Consider the following 19,301-nt stretch of genomic DNA (forward strand, 5'->3'; position numbering starts at 1 on the left):
CGGTGTCATGTGACTCAGTGTTACAAGGTGTCAGGTTTGAATGGGGAGCAGGTGTGTTAAATTCGGTGTTATCACTCTTACACACTCTGATGCTGGTCACTGGAAGTTCAACATGGCACCTCATGGCAAAGAACTCTGAGGATCTGAAAAAAAAAAAAGAATTGTTGCTCGACATAAAGATGTCCTAGGCTATAAGAAGATTGTCAACACCATGAAACTGAGCAGGAGCACGGGGGCAAAGTCCATACAGCAGTTTAACAGGACAGGTTCCTCTCAGAACAGGCCTGGTCTTGGTCCAAAGAAGTTGAGTGCACGGGCTCAGCGTCATATTAAGAGGCTGTCTTTGTAAAATAGACGTACGAGTGCTGCCAGCATTGCTGCAGAGGTTGAAGGGGTGGGGGGTCAGCTTGTCAGTGCTCCGGCCATATGCCGCACACTGCATCAAATTGGTCTGCATGGTTGTCATCCCAGAAGGAAGCCTCTTCTAAAGATGATGCACAAGAAAACTGCAAACAGTTTGCTGAAGACCAGCAGACTAAGGACATGGATTACTGGATCCATGTCTTGCGGTCTGATGAGACCAAGATAGACTTATTTGGTTCAGATGGTGACAAGCGTGTGTGTGGTGGAAACCAGGTGAGGACTACAAAGATAAATGTGTGTTGCCTCCAGTTAAACATGGTGGAGGGAGTGTCATGGTCTCAGGCTGCATGAGCGCTGCCGGCACTGGTGAGTTACAGTTCATTGAGGGAACCATGAATGCCAACATGCACTGTGACATCCTGACACAGTGTGATCCCCTCCTTATGGATACTGGGCCGCAGGGGAGTATTCAAACATGATAACGACTCCAAACACACCTCCAAGACAACCACTGCCTTGCTAAAAAAGTTGAAGGTTAAGGTGATGGACTGGCCAAGCATGTCTCCAGACCTAAACCCTATTGAACATCTGTGGGGCGTCCTCAAACGGAAGGTGGAGGAGCACAAGGGCTCTGACATCCACCAGCTCTGTGACGTCGTCATGGAGGAGTGGAAGAGGATTCCAGTGGCAACCGACGAAGCTCTGGTGAACTCCATGCCCAAGAGGGTTAAGGCAGTGCTGGAAAATAATGGTCGCCAAACAAAATAGACACTTTGGGCCCAATTTGGACATTTTCATTTATGGATGAATTCACTTTTGTTGCCAGTGGTTTATACATTAATGGCTGTGTATTGAATTACTTTGAGGGGACAGTAAATTTACACCGTCATACAAGCTGCACATTGACTAGTTTACATTGTAGTAAAGTGTCACTTCTTCAGTGTTGTCCAATAAAATGATATAATAAAATATTTGGAGACATGTGAGGGGTGTACTCACTTTTGTGACATACTGTATATGGCAAGGTAAAAAGCCAAGAATGAAACCAGAAACTCTCCAATTGGCAAGAGGACTCGCACTCCCTGTCTGAAAGACTACTACACATCGACTCAATTGAGGATTTTGTTTTGTAAATTTAACTATAATGCAATGTGGAAGGACATTGAGGAGAGTATCTCTGGAGAAATTTAAATACAGGCAATATTCAGGGACAAAAGACGGAATAAAAATCTGATGGAAAGGGGAAATATATAGATCTCATTATCTCTCAAAACATGGTTAAAGATTATTTCGAAAGGTGGCTGGATGGAAGAGATGAAAATGTTGAGATGGGGATCACATGACCTCGACTTTTGTCCAAATATGTGCTTTAAGAAATGGGCTAGAAAAGGGCCTCTCTTCATACTGCAGTTTCTTTCACTAAGGAACTCTGAGCAGTTTTGCACTGAGGCACTGAGGAAAGAATATGCCAGTGGTCCCCAATAGGCAGCATGGGGGCCAAAGCCAAATGTCTGGCCCGCGCCGACCCATCAATGAAGGTGAGCGAGCGGTGCTCAGAGCAGGTGAGCTCAGAGCAGGTGAGCTCAGAGCAGGTGAGCGGTTAAACCCAACTACTGGACGAAAAGAACCGGACGGAAAGAACCGGATTCCTAAACCCAAAAGGTGATTGCCTTCCAGTTTCTCTCTGTTTTAGCTCCTATTAGCTCCTGTCTCGTCATGGCTTCCCCCTCCTCTCCTCCAAATGTCAGATGTTTAGCTCCACCTCCACCTCAGTTACTGACACAGGGACCTGTGACCTGGAGCTTTATTGTAGCACTTGAGGCGAGGCTGAGTCAGCTTGAGGAACGTCTCCTCTCTGTCCAGCTTAGGGCTAGCCCTGTAGCTAGTAGCCCCCCGCCAGGTTTAGCTGGAGGGGAGCGTTCTAGCTTAGCAGCGCAGGTAGCTGCTAACTTTAACCCCCCCTCAGTGGCCCCCGAGCAGCCGGGGGAACAGGGCGGTTGGGTGACTGCCAGGGGTAAACGTAGCAGCAAGAAGTCTACCGGACACCCCCGCTACACCCCGCAGGCCTCCGTCAGTGTCTCCAATATGTTTGCCCCACTCAGCAGCACGCTGGTTGAGAAGGACACGCTGGTTATTGGCTCCTCTATAGTGAGACACGTTAACCCAGGACAACCAGCGGCCACAGTTAGCTGCCTGCCTGGGGCCAGAGCAGGCGACATTGAGTCCCAGCTAAAGCTAATGACCAAGAATAAACGGAGATTTAAAGGGATTATAATCCACTGCGGTGGAAACGACGTTCGCCTGAAGAAGTCTGAGGTCCTCAAAGCTAACGTAGAGTCAGTGTGCACATACGCGCGGACCATTTCAGACGAAGTAGTTTTCTCTGCCCCCCCCCTCCCAAACCTCATCAGGGACCAGATGTTTAGCCTCATCTTTTAACCGCTGGCTGTCAGGGTGGTGTCCCAGTAACTCGGTAGGCTTCATTAATAATTGGAAGTCCTTCTGGGGCAAGCCTGGTCTCATCAGGAGGGACGGCATCCATCCCACGTTGGATGGAGCGTACCTCTTATCTAGAAACAGAGTTAAAAGCTTAGCTCCTCCATCCTGACGTAGCAGAGTGGGGACCAGGCAACAGAGTGGCAGTCCTACACGCCTCTCTGAGTTTCCCTCTGGGCAGTCACCAACCATAGCTAACTTAGTTAAACATCCCATAGAGACTGTGTCTATCCCTCGGACCACCACAAGTATAAAACTATCTAAACCTAGGAAAACTACTTCTAATGACTACAAAAACTTCATCCGTATCAAGTGTGAAACTAGACAAAATCAAGACAAACAAATGAGATGTGGTTTCCTAAACATGAGATCTTTATCATCCAAAGCTCTTCTAGTCAATGATCTGATAAGTGAACACAACATTGATCTCTTTGGATGAACAGAAACCTGCTACGTAAAGATGAGTATGTTAGTCTAAATGAAGCCTCCCCTCCAAGTCATACTAACACTCAAATAGCTGGTGGAGGTGGTGGAGGAGGGTGGAGGCAGCCATCTAGAACTCTCACTTACTAATTAATATTAACCCAAAACCCAACTTTAGTTCTTTTGAGAGTCTGAGCATGACCATGCCACACCCGTCAAATAAAATAGTAAATTCTGTAGAATCTGTAATCATTTCTCGTCCTCCTGGACCTTCTTCAACTTTTCTAACTGAATTCTCTGAATTGTTGTCAGATGTAGCCCTGACTAAAGATAAGGTTATCATGGTAGGAGACTTCAATGTTCATGTTGACCTAGAAAATGATAGTTTCAGTGCAGCTTTAGATCTACACTTGACTCTCTAGGTTTCTCTCAGGTAGTAGACGGGCCTACCCATAAACATCTCCACACCCTAGACCTTATTCTAACTTATGGTTTGAATATAGAGCATCTGACCATCTCTCCTCACTATGATTTCCTGTCAGATCACTTCTTAATAACCTTTGACTTTGTTCTAAATAGTTATAACCCTCCGGTTAAAGCCGTGTTAACCAGGTCTCTCTCTGATAACATAGTAACTAAATTCAAGGAAAGAATTCCCTCTGCTATAGAATCAGTAGTGGATCTTCCTGACCCGTATACTGTTGCTAGCTCAGACATTGAATACCTAACAAACAGTCTGACAGATATGCTAAAAACAACGCTAGACGACATAGCTCCTCAAAAAATGAAACTGAAAAAACAGGAAAAGTCCTCCCCATGGTTTAACTCATCAACCCGCCAGCTTAAACAACGCTCCCGCAGATTAGAAAGAACTTGGCGTTCAACAAAAACAGAGCTAGATTATATAGCCTGGAAGGATAGCTTCAAAACTTATAAGAAAGCTCTGAGTAGAAGTAGAACTAATTACTACTCATCCTTAATAGAGGAAAACAAAAACAACCCTCGCTTTCTTTTCAGTACTGGAGCCAAACTGACCAAGAACCAAAATAGCGTTGAGCCCACCATTCCTATCAATATATGTAGTGAGGACTTCATGAAGTTCTTTCAAAATAAAATGACAAGGCTTAGGGATAACATCCATCAAACCCTACCGTCCGTTAGCCCCATAACAGAGGAACTGGTTAAACCTAACAGTCATCTGGAATGCTTTCAGCAAATACAACTAGTCCAACTAAACTCCCTTATTTCTTCTGCTAAACCAACTACTAGCCTGTTGGACCCAATTCCTACTAGAATTCTGAAAGAGGCACTGCCACTAATCAATAATTCTATACTGGCAATTATTAACCAGTCTCTATCAATAGGCTATGTGCCCCAATCCTTTAAACTAGCAGTTATTAAACCTCTCATTAAGAAGCCAAACTTAGACACAAGCCTTCTCTCAAACTACAGGCCCATCTCCAACCTTCCTTTCCTGTCAAAGGTTCTGGAGCAAGTAGTGGCTAAACAACTCCAGGATTATCTGCAGGAGAATAATCTGTTAGAGGACCTTCAGTCCAGCTTCAGAATGAACCACAGTACAGAGACTGCTCTGCTAAAAGTTACTAATGACCTTCTAATGGCCTCAGATAGAGCTCTTCTATCTGCTTTACTTCTTCTGGACCTTAGTACTGCATTTGATACTGTCCATCATAATATACTCTTAAGGAGATTAGAAGATGCCGTCGGCATTAAAAACTTAGCCTTAAACTGGTTTAAATCATATTTATCTGACCGCTTTCAATTTGTTCATGTAAATAACAAATCTTCAATACATGAAGGGGTCCTGTGTGGAGTACCACAAGGCTCCGTCCTCGGACCCATATTGTTTAATCTCTAGATGTTACCACTCGGAAATATTATTAGGAAACACAACATTAACTTTCATTGTTATGCAGATGATACTCAGCTATATTTATCAGTTAAAGCCAATCAGGCCGACCAACTTGTTAAACTAGAGTCCTGCCTCAGGGACGTTAAGTCCTGGATGTCTATCAACTTCTTAATGCTCAACACATCCAAGACTGAGGTTCTAATCCTAGGTCCTAAAAAGCTCAGGGATTACTTTTCAGATAGTCTGATTACCTTAGATAATATTACCTTAACCTCTAACAGTGATATTAGGAACCTGGGTGTTATTTCTGATCAGGATCTGTCCTTTATGTCCCATGTTAAACATGTCTCCAGGACAGCCTTCTTTCATCTAAGGGATATTGCAAAAATGAGAAACTTCTTGTCCTTCAAAGATGCAGAACAAATGCTTCCTGCCTTTGTGACTTCAAGATGAGATGATTGTAACTCCCTAATGTCAGGATGTCCAAACTCCTCTGTTAGGATCTTCCAGCTAGAGCAGAACGCTGCTGCAGGTTTACTAACCAGAACTGGAAGAAGAGAGCACATCTCCCCAGTCTTAGCATCCTTACACTGGCTTCACATCAAATCTAGAATAGAATTCAACATCCTTCTGATCACATCTAAAACTCTTCATCACCAGGCTCCGTCCTATATGGAGAAACTTCTAGAAGTGTCTCACCCTCCACGAGCCCTTGGCTCTGAGGATGCAGGACTGTTGGTAATCCCTAAAGTCCTTCAAAGTAAAAGAGGAGGCAGGAGTTTCAGCCATATGGCTCCTTTACTCTGGAATCAACTAGCAGCCTCGGTCCGAAGGGCCCACACCATTAGTTTATTTAAGAGGAGACTAAAAAGCTTCCTCTTTGATAGAGCTTCTCATTAGGAATAAAATAGGAGCACTAAGTAGAGCTGCTCTAGGCCTAGACTGCTGAGGGGATTTCCTCTCTCCCGTTAAAGGGAGGAACTCTACATTTGGAGCTTCTGTTTCTTGTCTTTCTTTCTTTCTCTCTGTGTAACAACATTACTGGAGCCACCAGATCCTGACAGGAGGGGAGCAGGATCCAGGGGATCAGACCCAAGACTCCCAGAGTGGAGTTACCACGGTCCTACTACCCGACCCCCCACAGCACCGGGACCCCCCCACAGCACCGGGACCCCACCACAGCACCGGGACCCCCCCCCCACAGCACCAGGACCCCCCCACAGCACCGGGACCCCCCCACAGCACCGGGACCCCCCCACAGCACCGGGACCCCACCACAGCACCGGGACCCCCCCACAGCACCGGGACCCCACCACAGCACCGGGACCCCCCCCCACAGCACCAGGACCCCCCCACAGCACCAGGACCCCCCCGCAGCACCGGGACGGCCCTTAAACTCCAGACTGAGATTGGTTCATCATCAGACCAACGCTCATCAGAGACTTTTCTTAGTATTTGTACTTCTCTGGCCTGTCTGCCTCTCTCTCTCTCTTCTATTCCTCTCTCTCTCTCTCTCTCTCTCTCTCTCTCTTCTATTCCTCTCTCTCTCCCTCTTCTATTCCTCTCTCTCCCTGTCCTATCCCATGTACTTCTCCCCCCAACCGGTCAAGGCGGATGCCCCCCCCCCCCTTCCAGAGTCTAGGCTCCGCCCCCTTTCTTCCTGAAGAGGGACTTCTTATGAACTGTTCTTCCTGAGAGGGAGTTCTTCCTGGTTTCCACTGTTGCTTGTTCCATCTGCTGCTCTGGAAGGTTTAGTTGGGTTCTGTTGTTCTCTATCATTGTAAGAGGTTCTGGAAGGTTTAGTTGGGTTCTGTTGTTCTCTATCATTGTAAGAGGTTCTGGAAGGTTTAGTTGGGTTCTGTTGTTCTCTATCATTGTAAGAGGTTCTGAGATGTTGGTTGATGTGATTTAGAGCTTTACAAATAAAATTAAATTGAATGAAACAAAGTGCATTCTGTGATGAAAAAAAAAAAGCGCTGCTGTACTTTGTTTTGACCTCATCCCACACCATGTAATTACATCAATGCATGCTCTGCTCAGACGTCCACGGATTTCAATTTTATGATCCACGAAACCACCCGTCATCAGTAAGTCTTAAAAATAAACAAAAACAAACATGACATCAAAAAGCGCAAAGTCGATTTGGAAAACCGTCTGACTGGACTGAACAGTTTAGTTTCATCTTACCGGACCATACGAAATGCTTAATATGCACGCAGACTCTAACTGCCAGCAAGGTGGATAATCTCAAGCAGCACTTCAACTCTCTGCATGCCGGCAGCTTTAATGCCAACTACCCTCCAAAATCCGACAGCCGAAAAAAGAAACATTTTAAATATGATCACGTCGTACAAGCACGCCGTGTCTATGATATGTCAATCCACAGCAGCATCATTACTTGTTTCTTGGAACCTTGCCAAAGCTAAAAAGCCGTTTGCTGATGCCAAGTTAATTAAGCAGTGCGCTATTGACATGTTGGGTGAAGTTTTAAATCAAGATGAGAAAAACAGGAAAACAGTTGTGGAGCTGTTAAAGCAGGTGTCGCTGTCGGAAAATATGGCGACAAGAAGAGTGGAGGTTTTAGCAGAAGAGTGCTTTTCAACCGTCATCAGGGATTTAAAGAACACAGAATCCATATGACTGGCCCTCAACACGTCCTGTGACCAAAGTGATCTGGAACAGTTGTCCGTGTTTGTCAGATGTTTGGATGGGAAGTCTTTAGAGGAGCTGCTCTGTTTGCTTGCTCTCTCCGGTCACACCACCAGGGAAATCCTTTTTAACGAGTTGTCAATGTTCTTCCAGAAGACCGGCTTGGCTGTTGGAAAAATTGTGTCGTCCTCTCTCTCTCTCCCTCCCTCCCTCCCTCTCTCTCTCCCCCTCCCTCCCTCCCTCCCTCCCTCCCCCTCCCTCTCCCCCTCTCTCCCTCCCTCCCTCCATTTGGTGAAGAAATGTCCCGTCAGATAACTAATGAGGAACTTTTAATAAATGAACTCTGCCGTCAATCTGTCCCGTGTGTGAATGTCTGCTTCAACAAGCTGACAACGTAGACATATGCTGGTAGATCGTTTCTGTATGTGTAGAGCCTCCAGTCTACACCGTATTGTAAACGATCTAGAAGAGTATGTCTACAATCTAGTAGAGGTCTACTACTGTAAGTCTATGTATTAGATCGTTCTATGTTGAAAATCCCCTCAAGAAAAGCACCAACACAATATGAAACGAAACACTTTGCGGAAAAGGAGCGTGCAAACTCCGCTGAAGACGTCAGCTACCATGGAGGCTAGCCCCACTAGCAGTTAAGCTAACCGCAGCAGTAACATGGAAGTCCTCGCGAAAATCACCAAAATGAACGTGACACTGAACCAGGTGACGAGTGACGTGTCGACAATTAAATCGGACACAACCAAGCTCAAAAACACAGTGAGTACTCGCCAAACTCGACTCGAAGAGGCGGAAAGTCGCATCTCTGATGTGGAAGATAGCAACGCTAGCATGGTTCATGAGCACAAAGTGCTAAAGCAGAAAGACGAGCTACTATGGCGCTGGACCAGGAAAACAGGAAAACGTAAAGACATCAAGCTGATTGGACTCAAAGAAGGAAAAGTAACAGGGAATGCAATGAATGACTACATCAGGAAGGATTGGGACTACAGGGAGACGAATACGAGATCGAGCAGAGCCATAGAGGCGGAGGGCCACGGCCGGAAAACAGTCGCTCTCCGCCAGCGATACTGGTGACATTTCTACGCCACACGGCCCAGCTGTGGAAAGCTGTGAAAAAAGAGAGGGATACGGTGGGAGGACTGCACTCTTTCTGTCTATGAGGACGGTTCTCCCCGGTAATGAAAGCCCTGTGGGATCATCAGGTAGAACACCCTGGCACACCCAGCAGTCCTGAGGTTCACATGGAAGAGACTGAGCTTCAGACCCAAAGGAGGCTGAGGTCTTTTTTCAGGAGAACATTTGGAACACGGATACCGAATGACTGTAACACGAATATGAGGGAGAGTGCAACTATATTTTAAAGGCACGGCGAAGGTGGAGACTCTGGGGCGCTGCTGCAACCGGACGGTGAGGAGCAGCAGGAGCCGTCTATAGCAGTGGTCCCCAACCTTATTATCATCACGGACCGGTACCGGTCCGCGGCCCGGGGGTTGGGGACCACTGGTCTATAGGACCTACATGGACCGGAATCACTTTAACCCTGAGGCTTATTACACTGTTATGTTCTTTTTAAAAGCAGTGTTTTTTCAGTAATCATTTTTTAGTCTTTTACACGTCCCTGTTCTGGGTTCTTTTTGGAGGTGTTTTTATTCTATTTTCTATGATGGCAGGAGAAAGGCATCAATATGTGAGGCTATAATGAGAGACAACGTCATGAACAAGGGTAAAAAGAGGCTAAGTTATACACTCTTTGGAGGTAATGAGTAGCAGACATATCAATATAGTGACATGGAATATTAATGGCTGTAGCACTTCGATCAAACGCAAAAAAATACTCACTTATCTTAATCTAAAAACACAGATATTGCATATATTCAAGAAGCACATTTTAAGTGATACGGTCGGTCATGTCTCATTATTCAGTGTCAAGCGAGAGCTATGGGGTTTTTATCCTCGGCAACAAAAAACTACATTTTTCTGTATTGAATCAATTTAAAGATTCTCATGGACAGATCGTAGTGGTGGAAGCATTCATTAATGGACTTAAAGTAGTACTTCGCAATATGTATACACTAAACGTGGAAAACGCATCCTTTTTTAATGAGGTCAACAATATATTGGGGGATAAAGGTGGTCAAATTATTATGGGTGGAGATTTCAATCAAACTTCCGACGATCTTTTGGACGGCAGTAAATTCAGAATAGACCCTTCCTCCGGAGAAAGAGCAGCTATAACCTCGTTAAAGGAGGAGCTGGGTTTCACACATACTTGGAGACTTATACATTCCAAAGAATGACAATATACGTTTTTTTCTCACTCTCATAGTTCCTATTCTCGGATTCATGGCAGTTGACTGTAATATAGGTGTTATAGCAATAACTGACCATGCACTGGTTGAATTGCATATAAATCTACACTCTGCTAAAGGTAATGGTGGAAGGTGGAGACTAAATACAAGTTTATTGAATGATGAACAATTTGCTACAAAACTCAGTGAGGATATGAGGGTATTTCTAGACATTGATAGAGGATCAACAGAAAGATCATCTGCTGTCTGGGAGGCACTCAAAGCGTTCATCAGGGGGAAATGTAGAACTCACAGTTCATGGAAGAAAAAGGAAAATAAGGAAAAAGTACAAATATTGGAAAAAGAAATACTCTGCAGTAATGAATACTCCGAAGATGGATAAAAGTCTTATATTCTAACCCTAAAGCAGCAGTCTTTACCAACGGGATGATGTCTCAATTTTTTATTAGAACCAGGTCAACCAGACAGAGGTGCAGTTTAAGCCCATTATTACTCACTATTTTTTTGGAACCATCGGTCACATTGATTAGAGCAGAGTGAAAAATGAAAGGGTTCATTGGAGGTGGCAGAGAACAAAAATGATTTCTTTATGCAGACGATATTTTAGTACCGAGTCGGGATCCTGCCAGCTCTACTAAAAACTATTGAAGCATATTCTAAAGTATCTGGTTACTGCATCAGTTGGCACAAATCATAAGTCATGCCAGTGTCCAACAGTTGCTCACATGATCAGCTATCTACTTTTATTATCAAATGGCGACCAAAGGGGGATGAAATGTTTAGGTATATAATTAGATCCAGACATAAGTAAAATGATGACAACTAACATAGAAAGGGTATTAAATAAAATAAAAGCTACAAATAAATTATCTATCCGAGATGATATCCATTCCAGAACAATTATTAGTGAGATATGATAAAATGATGATGGGGAAAACCTCAAATTCATTTGGACAAATTATGTGAGCCCAAACAAAGAGGGGGTCTATCATTGCCAAACATAAAATATTACAGCGCTGCCTTTGAGATGTCCAAGCTTACAAGACACTGGGATGAAGCTGGTGATGACCTGGACTGGGTCCTGATAGAGCAGCAGCTCACCTCCACCTTTAAACCTATTGGGCTTCTTTCACAAACAGTTAAAAATGGAGGACATAAAATGACCCATCCTATTCTAGAGCATTTAAAAAGAGTTTGGCAGGAGGTACATGTTGGGCTTAAGATTCCATTGAACTCCTCCCAGCAGTTCTCTGACAGAGGAGAAACACCAGGAACAACTGGTGGACGCATCAAGTCATTGCGCTCTCCCACTGTGCGCCGCCGCACGCCCCTAGTGGTCGTCACGGTCACCACACTGACCCGCCAACGTCTGCCTCCACCTGGTGGACGTTCGGGGTCATTACACCCATTCACCCTCAACGCTCACGCACACACAATGACCGTTTACTTCCATTAATAATTTCAATTTATCATAAATTACTTCCAGTGATTTATTACTTTCAGTAATCTATTACTTACAGAAATTTAATGCTAATAACCAACCATAAATCCCAACATAATGGTGCCCCGTGTGAGGCTGTTTTAAAACCAGTATTGTCACAATAGCTGCATAATTTATCCAGAATTGTCTTTTTAGTTGTCCAATCAATAACTTTGTTTCTGGCAGAACTTAGTTTTCGAAGAACACGTTACAGCACTGCTAAACAAAGTCGCTTGTGTTTGTGAAGTGGTTAGAGCCCTTTTCTTGCATTTCCATGCTTTTCTTGTTTCTGGCGTAGAGAAAAGTACACCAACACAGCTATTGCTCACCCAAGGTGCTAAAAACCCCCTGTTAACTTGAGAGGTTACAGTTAGAGCAATCAGCATAGACTATAGGTGTGTAAGTCACAGGTTCAGCTCTCACCTGTGCACCAGCAGCATCCTATAGAGTTGCAAGCCAAAGGTGTAACTATCACCTGTGCATTAACAACAGTTTGGCATTTTGGCAAGACTCCTACCATGAGTCGTCAGAGACACTGCGTCCTCGGAGCAGAGACTCCTACCATGAGTCGTCAGAGACACTGCGTCCTCGGAGCAGAGACTCCTACCATGAGTCGTCAGAGACACTGCGTCCTCGGAGCAGAGACTCCTACCATGAGTCGTCAGAGACACTGCGTCCTCGGAGCAGAGACTCCTACCATGAGTCGTCAGAGACACTGCGTCCTCGGAGCAGAGACTCCTACCATGAGTAGTCAGAGACACTGCGTCCTCGGAGCAGAGACTCCTACCATGAGTAGTCAGAGACACTGCGTCCTCGGAGCAGAGACTCCTACCATGAGTAGTCAGAGACACTGCGTGCTCGGAGCAGAGACTCCTACCATGAGTAGTCAGAGACACTGCGTCCTCGGAGCAGAGACTCCTACCATGAGTAGTCAGAGACACTGCGTCCTCGGAGCAGAGACTCCTACCATGAGTAGTCAGAGACACTGCCTGCTCGGAGCAGAGACTCCTACCATGAGTAGTCAGAGACACTGCGTCCTCGGAGCAGAGACTCCTACCATGAGTAGTCAGAGACACTGCGTCCTCGGAGCAGAGACTCCTACCATGAGTAGTCAGAGACACTGCGTCCTCGGAGCAGAGACTCCTACCATGAGTAGTCAGAGACACTGCGTACTCGGAGCAGAGACTCCTACCATGAGTAGTCAGAGACACTGCGTCCTCGGAGCAGAGACTCCTACCATGAGTAGTCAGAGACACTGCGTCTTCGGAGCAGAGACTCCTACCATGAGTAGTCAGAGACACTGCCTGCTCGGAGCAGAGACTCCTACCATGAGTAGTCAGAGACACTGCCTGCTCGGAGCAGAGACTCCTACCATGAGTAGTCAGAGACACTGCGTCCTCGGAGCAGAGACTCCTACCATGAGTAGTCAGAGACACTGCGTCCTCGGAGCAGAGACTCCTACCATGAGTAGTCAGAGACACTGCGTCCTCGGAGCAGAGACTCCTACCATGAGTAGTCAGAGACACTGCGTCCTCGGAGCAGAGACTCCTACCATGAGTAGTCAGAGACACTGCGTCCTCGGAGCAGAGACTCCTACCATGAGTAGTCAGAGACACTGCCTGCTCGGAGCAGAGACTCCTACCATGAGTAGTCAGAGACACTGCGTCCTCGGAGCAGAGACTACTACCATGAGTAGTCAGAGACACTGCGCCCTCGGAGCAGAGAGTCCTACCATGAGTAGTCAGAGACACTGCGTCCTCGGAGCAGAGACTCCTACCATGAGTAGTCAGAGACACTGCGTCCTCGGAGCAGAGACTCCTACCATGAGTAGTCAGAGACACTGCGTCCTCGGAGCAGAGACTCCTACCATGAGTAGTCAGAGACACTGCGTACTCGGAGCAGAGACTCCTACCATGAGTAGTCAGAGACACTGCGTCCTCGGAGCAGAGACTCCTACCATGAGTAGTCAGAGACACTGCGTCCTCGGAGCAGAGACTCCTACCATGAGTAGTCAGAGACACTGCGTCTTCGGAGCAGAGACTCCTACCATGAGTAGTCAGAGACACTGCGTACTCGGAGCAGAGACTCCTACCATGAGTAGTCAGAGACACTGCGTCCTCGGAGCAGAGACTCCTACCATGAGTAGTCAGAGACACTGCGTCTTCGGAGCAGAGACTCCTACCATGAGTAGTCAGAGACACTTCGTACTCGGAGCAGAGACTCCTACCATGAGTAGTCAGAGACACTGCGTCCTCGGAGCAGAGACTCCTACCATGAGTAGTCAGAGACACTGCGTCCTCGGAGCAGAGACTCCTACCATGAGTAGTCAGAGACACTGCGTCTTCGGAGCAGAGACTCCTACCATGAGTAGTCAGAGACACTGCGTCTTCGGAGCAGAGACTCCTACCATGAGTAGTCAGAGACACTGCGTCCTCGGAGCAGAGACTCCTACCATGAGTAGTCAGAGACACTGCCTGCTCGGAGCAGAGACTCCTACCATGAGTAGTCAGAGACACTGCGTCCTCGGAGCAGAGACTCCTACCATGAGTAGTCAGAGACACTGCGTCCTCGGAGCAGAGACTCCTACCATGAGTAGTCAGAGACACTGCGTCCTCGGAGCAGAGACTCCTACCATGAGTAGTCAGAGACACTGCGTCCTCGGAGCAGAGACTCCTACCATGAGTAGTCAGAGACACTGCGTCTTCGGAGCAGAGACTCCTACCATGAGTAGTCAGAGACACTGCGTCCTCGGAGCAGAGACTCCTACCATGAGTAGTCAGAGACACTGCGTCCTCGGAGCAGAGACTCCTACCATGAGTAGTCAGAGACACTGCGTCCTCGGAGCAGAGACTCCTACCATGAGTAGTCAGAGACACTGCGTCCTCGGAGCAGAGACTCCTACCATGAGTAGTCAGAGACACTGCGTCCTCGGAGCAGAGACTCCTACCATGAGTAGTCAGAGACACTGTGTCCTCGGAGCAGAGACTCCTACCATGAGTAGTCAGAGACACTGCGTCCTCGGAGCAGAGACTCCTACCATGAGTAGTCAGAGACACTGCGTCTTCGGAGCAGAGACTCCTACCATGAGTAGTCAGAGACACTTCGTACTCGGAGCAGAGACTCCTACCATGAGTAGTCAGAGACACTGCGTCCTCGGAGCAGAGACTCCTACCATGAGTAGTCAGAGACACTGCGTCTTCGGAGCAGAGACTCCTACCATGAGTAGTCAGAGACACTTCGTACTCGGAGCAGAGACTCCTACCATGAGTAGTCAGAGACACTGCGTCCTCGGAGCAGAGACTCCTACCATGAGTAGTCAGAGACACTGCGTCCTCGGAGCAGAGACTCCTACCATGAGTAGTCAGAGACACTGCGTCTTCGGAGCAGAGACTCCTACCATGAGTAGTCAGAGACACTGCGTCCTCGGAGCAGAGACTCCTACCATGAGTAGTCAGAGACACTGCCTGCTCGGAGCAGAGACTCCTACCATGAGTAGTCAGAGACACTGCGTCCTCGGAGCAGAGACTCCTACCATGAGTAGTCAGAGACACTGCGTCCTCGGAGCAGAGACTCCTACCATGAGTAGTCAGAGACACTGCGTCCTCGGAGCAGAGACTCCTACCATGAGTAGTCAGAGACACTGCGTCCTCGGAGCAGAGACTCCTACCATGAGTAGTCAGAGACACTGCGTCCTCGGAGCAGAGACTCCTACCATGAGTAGTCAGAGACACTGCGTCCTCGGAGCAGAGACTCCTACCATGAGTAGTCAGAGACACTGCGTCCTCGGAGCAGAGACTCCTACCATGAGTAGTCAGAGACACTGCGTCCTCGGAGCAGAGACTCCTACCATGAGTAGTCAGAGACACTGCGTCCTCGGAGCAGAGACTCCTACCATGAGTAGTCAGAGACATTGCGTCCTCGGAGCAGAGACTCCTACCATGAGTAGTCAGAGACACTGCGTCTTCGGAGCAGAGACTCCTACCATGAGTAGTCAGAGACACTGCGTCCTCGGAGCAGAGACTCCTACCATGAGTAGTCAGAGACACTGCGTCCTCGGAGCAGAGACTCCTACCATGAGTAGTCAGAGACACTGCCTGCTCGGAGCAGAGACTCCTACCATGAGTAGTCAGAGACACTGCCTGCTCGGAGCAGAGACTCCTACCATGAGTAGTCAGAGACACTGCGTCCTCGGAGCAGAGACTCCTACCATGAGTAGTCAGAGACACTGCGTCCTCGGAGCAGAGACTCCTACCATGAGTAGTCAGAGACACTGCGTCCTCGGAGCAGAGACTCCTACCATGAGTAGTCAGAGACACTGTGTCCTCGGAGCAGAGACTCCTACCATGAGTAGTCAGAGACACTGCGTCCTCGGAGCAGAGACTCCTACCATGAGTAGTCAGAGACACTGCGTCTTCGGAGCAGAGACTCCTACCATGAGTAGTCAGAGACACTTCGTACTCGGAGCAGAGACTCCTACCATGAGTAGTCAGAGACACTGCGTCCTCGGAGCAGAGACTCCTACCATGAGTAGTCAGAGACACTGCGTCTTCGGAGCAGAGACTCCTACCATGAGTAGTCAGAGACACTTCGTACTCGGAGCAGAGACTCCTACCATGAGTAGTCAGAGACACTGCGTCCTCGGAGCAGAGACTCCTACCATGAGTAGTCAGAGACACTGCGTCCTCGGAGCAGAGACTCCTACCATGAGTAGTCAGAGACACTGCGTCTTCGGAGCAGAGACTCCTACCATGAGTAGTCAGAGACACTGCGTCCTCGGAGCAGAGACTCCTACCATGAGTAGTCAGAGACACTGCGTCCTCGGAGCAGAGACTCCTACCATGAGTAGTCAGAGACACTGCCTGCTCGGAGCAGAGACTCCTACCATGAGTAGTCAGAGACACTGCGTCCTCGGAGCAGAGACTCCTACCATGAGTAGTCAGAGACACTGCGTCCTCGGAGCAGAGACTCCTACCATGAGTAGTCAGAGACACTGCGTCCTCGGAGCAGAGACTCCTACCATGAGTAGTCAGAGACACTGCGTCTTCGGAGCAGAGACTCCTACCATGAGTAGTCAGAGACACTGCGTCCTCGGAGCAGAGACTCCTACCATGAGTAGTCAGAGACACTGCGTCCTCGGAGCAGAGACTCCTACCATGAGTAGTCAGAGACACTGCCTGCTCGGAGCAGAGACTCCTACCATGAGTAGTCAGAGACACTGCCTGCTCGGAGCAGAGACTCCTACCATGAGTAGTCAGAGACACTGCGTCCTCGGAGCAGAGACTCCTACCATGAGTAGTCAGAGACACTGCGTCCTCGGAGCAGAGACTCCTACCATGAGTAGTCAGAGACACTGCGTCCTCGGAGCAGAGACTCCTACCATGAGTAGTCAGAGACACTGTGTCCTCGGAGCAGAGACTCCTCGGGAGCCACATGACCCAGCCCTGCAGACTGTGGTCGCTGGTCTCCTATGTCTCTCCACAGAGGAGAGAAGAAACCTCAACAGCTACAGCTCAGAGACCTGTGAAGCAAAGATCAGGCAGCTGTTAAGCTCTGTGAGGAACCCGGTTGGTCAGGTAGAGCTCACCATTCCGGATGTGTTAGGCCTCAGTGCACTGCTCTACCAGCGCATGGCCAAGCTGCAAGCTGCGGAAACCCAGGAGCAGCTCTCCCAGCTGCAACTTTACAGTTCGCAGCTGAGGATTAACAATGCCCAGCTGAAGCTGGAGAACTCCCGCCTGCGACAGGAGGTCCAGGCCAGGGACGATCAGGCTCCGTACACGGAACCTGCTGGGTCACAAACCCAAACTTCTGAGAGAGAAGTTAAAATAGACACATCATCTGATGGGTTCATCAGAAGATGAGTCCGGTTATGGCTCTCAGAACAATGAGCCAAACCACACTGGGGTAAAACCTGGTGCAGCTCTCAGCAGAGATGCTGCACATGTCCAGTCTGATGGACAAATGACCCCAGATATGCGCATTCTTGGAGCTGTCCAGTCAGGTGGACAGCCTCCTCCAGGTCTATACAGTCCTGAAGTGGTCCAGTCAGGTGGACAGCCTCCTCCAGGTCTATACAGTCCTGAAGTGGTCCAGTCAGGTGGACAGCCTCCTCCAGGTCTATACAGTCCTGAAGTGGTCCAGTCAGGTGGACAGCCTCCTCCAGGTCTATACAGTCCTGAAGTGGTCCAGTCAGGTGGACAGCCTCCTCCAGGTCTATACAGTCCTGAAGTGGTCCAGTCAGGTGGACAGCCTCCTCCAGGTCTATACAGTCCTGAAGTGGTCCAGTCAGGTGGACAGCCTCCTCCAGGTCTATACAGTCCTGAAGTGGTCCAGTCAGGTGGACAGCCTCCTCCAGGTCTATACAGTCCTGAAGTGGTCCAGTCAGGTGGACAGCCTCCTCCAGGTCTATACAGTCCTGAAGTGGTCCAGTCAGGTGGACAGCCTCCTCCAGGTCTATACAGTCCTGAAGTGGTCCAGTCAGGTGGACAGCCTCCTCCAGGTCTATACAGTCCTGAAGTGGTCCAGTCAGGTGGACAGCCTCCTCCAGGTCTATACAGTCCTGAAGTGGTCCAGTCAGGTGGACAGCCTCCTCCAGGTCTATACAGTCCTGAAGTGGTCCAGACGCCTGATCGCGTCTCTGTGGGGGAACCCGACGGTGGCATGCTCAACTGCTACAGTTGAATTGTGAACCTCGCAGGTCACCAAGACTCTGTCTCCTTGGTGACAGAACTGTGGAACCACAGTTAAACAAACACATTTTTGGAATATTAAAAAGTGGCCTGATGACATGTGCACGCACCATTCTGAGGTGTTGGAAGGAGCCTCAATCCCCCAAAACACAAATGATGGAGACAGTGGCGTGTGAGAAGATGTTGGGGAGAAGTGTGAAAATAATATTATAGCAGAAAAATGGGTTTGTTTTAGTCAACAGATGTGTTGATTCGTATATCTTGCCTGTTTACATGCCTCTCTGCCTTGTTTTTGTTATTTTTTTTTATTTTTGTTTTATTTTCTAACTCCATTATTTACATCCTGTCGATACATGCGTGTTTGTAGGTTTTGTTAGAAATATTGAAAATACAATAAAACTTTAAGAAATATTTAAAAGAACATTACACTCCACTGGCAGCCTGATTCTGTTGGTATTTAGAAATCTATTTATGAATGAATGTATTCATACATGTCTGACTAAACTAAAATCACTAAAATCAGCTGCTGCTTTATTGAATTTTCTGGATTCTGGATTTATGACTCCAAAAAGCTGAATTGTCAGTTTATACTCACCAAGCACTTCAAAAAAGGAACTTAAAAACCTTATTTGGTCCTCAGTGTGTTTTGGTCTCTTAACATTTGATGTCTTAGTCTACATATTATTTTCTCTTTTTTATACATTTCTATTGTGTTTTCATTATATTTCTATTTATTTTAAACTTGATTTTTTTTTTTTAATTTTGACTCATTATTGTGATATTTTGCTGCATATTCTTCTTTATTCAATTTGTTTTAGTCTACCTTTAAAGTTTCGTTATTTAATATTAAAGTGATGATACTACATTTGAATGTATTTCTTTTCTCCTTTTTATATTGTGAAGCATATTTTCTGTATAAAGTTTGTATTATATTCTAATGTAAACGGCTGATTTTTAGTACCGAGCGAGTGTACATGTGACAAACATAAATCCACAATAATAAT

General features: G+C 47.3%; 1 protein-coding gene across 1 annotated transcript in view; it reads right to left on the reverse strand.

The window, feature by feature from the left end:
* Positions 1-19,301, reverse strand: part of spg11 (SPG11 vesicle trafficking associated, spatacsin) — an 89,263-nt gene that overhangs the window by 53,359 nt on the left and 16,603 nt on the right.

The sequence above is a fragment of the Lipophrys pholis genome (assembly GCF_963383615.2).
Source record: "Lipophrys pholis genome assembly, chromosome: 11".
Classification (NCBI taxonomy): domain Eukaryota; kingdom Metazoa; phylum Chordata; class Actinopteri; order Blenniiformes; family Blenniidae; genus Lipophrys; species Lipophrys pholis.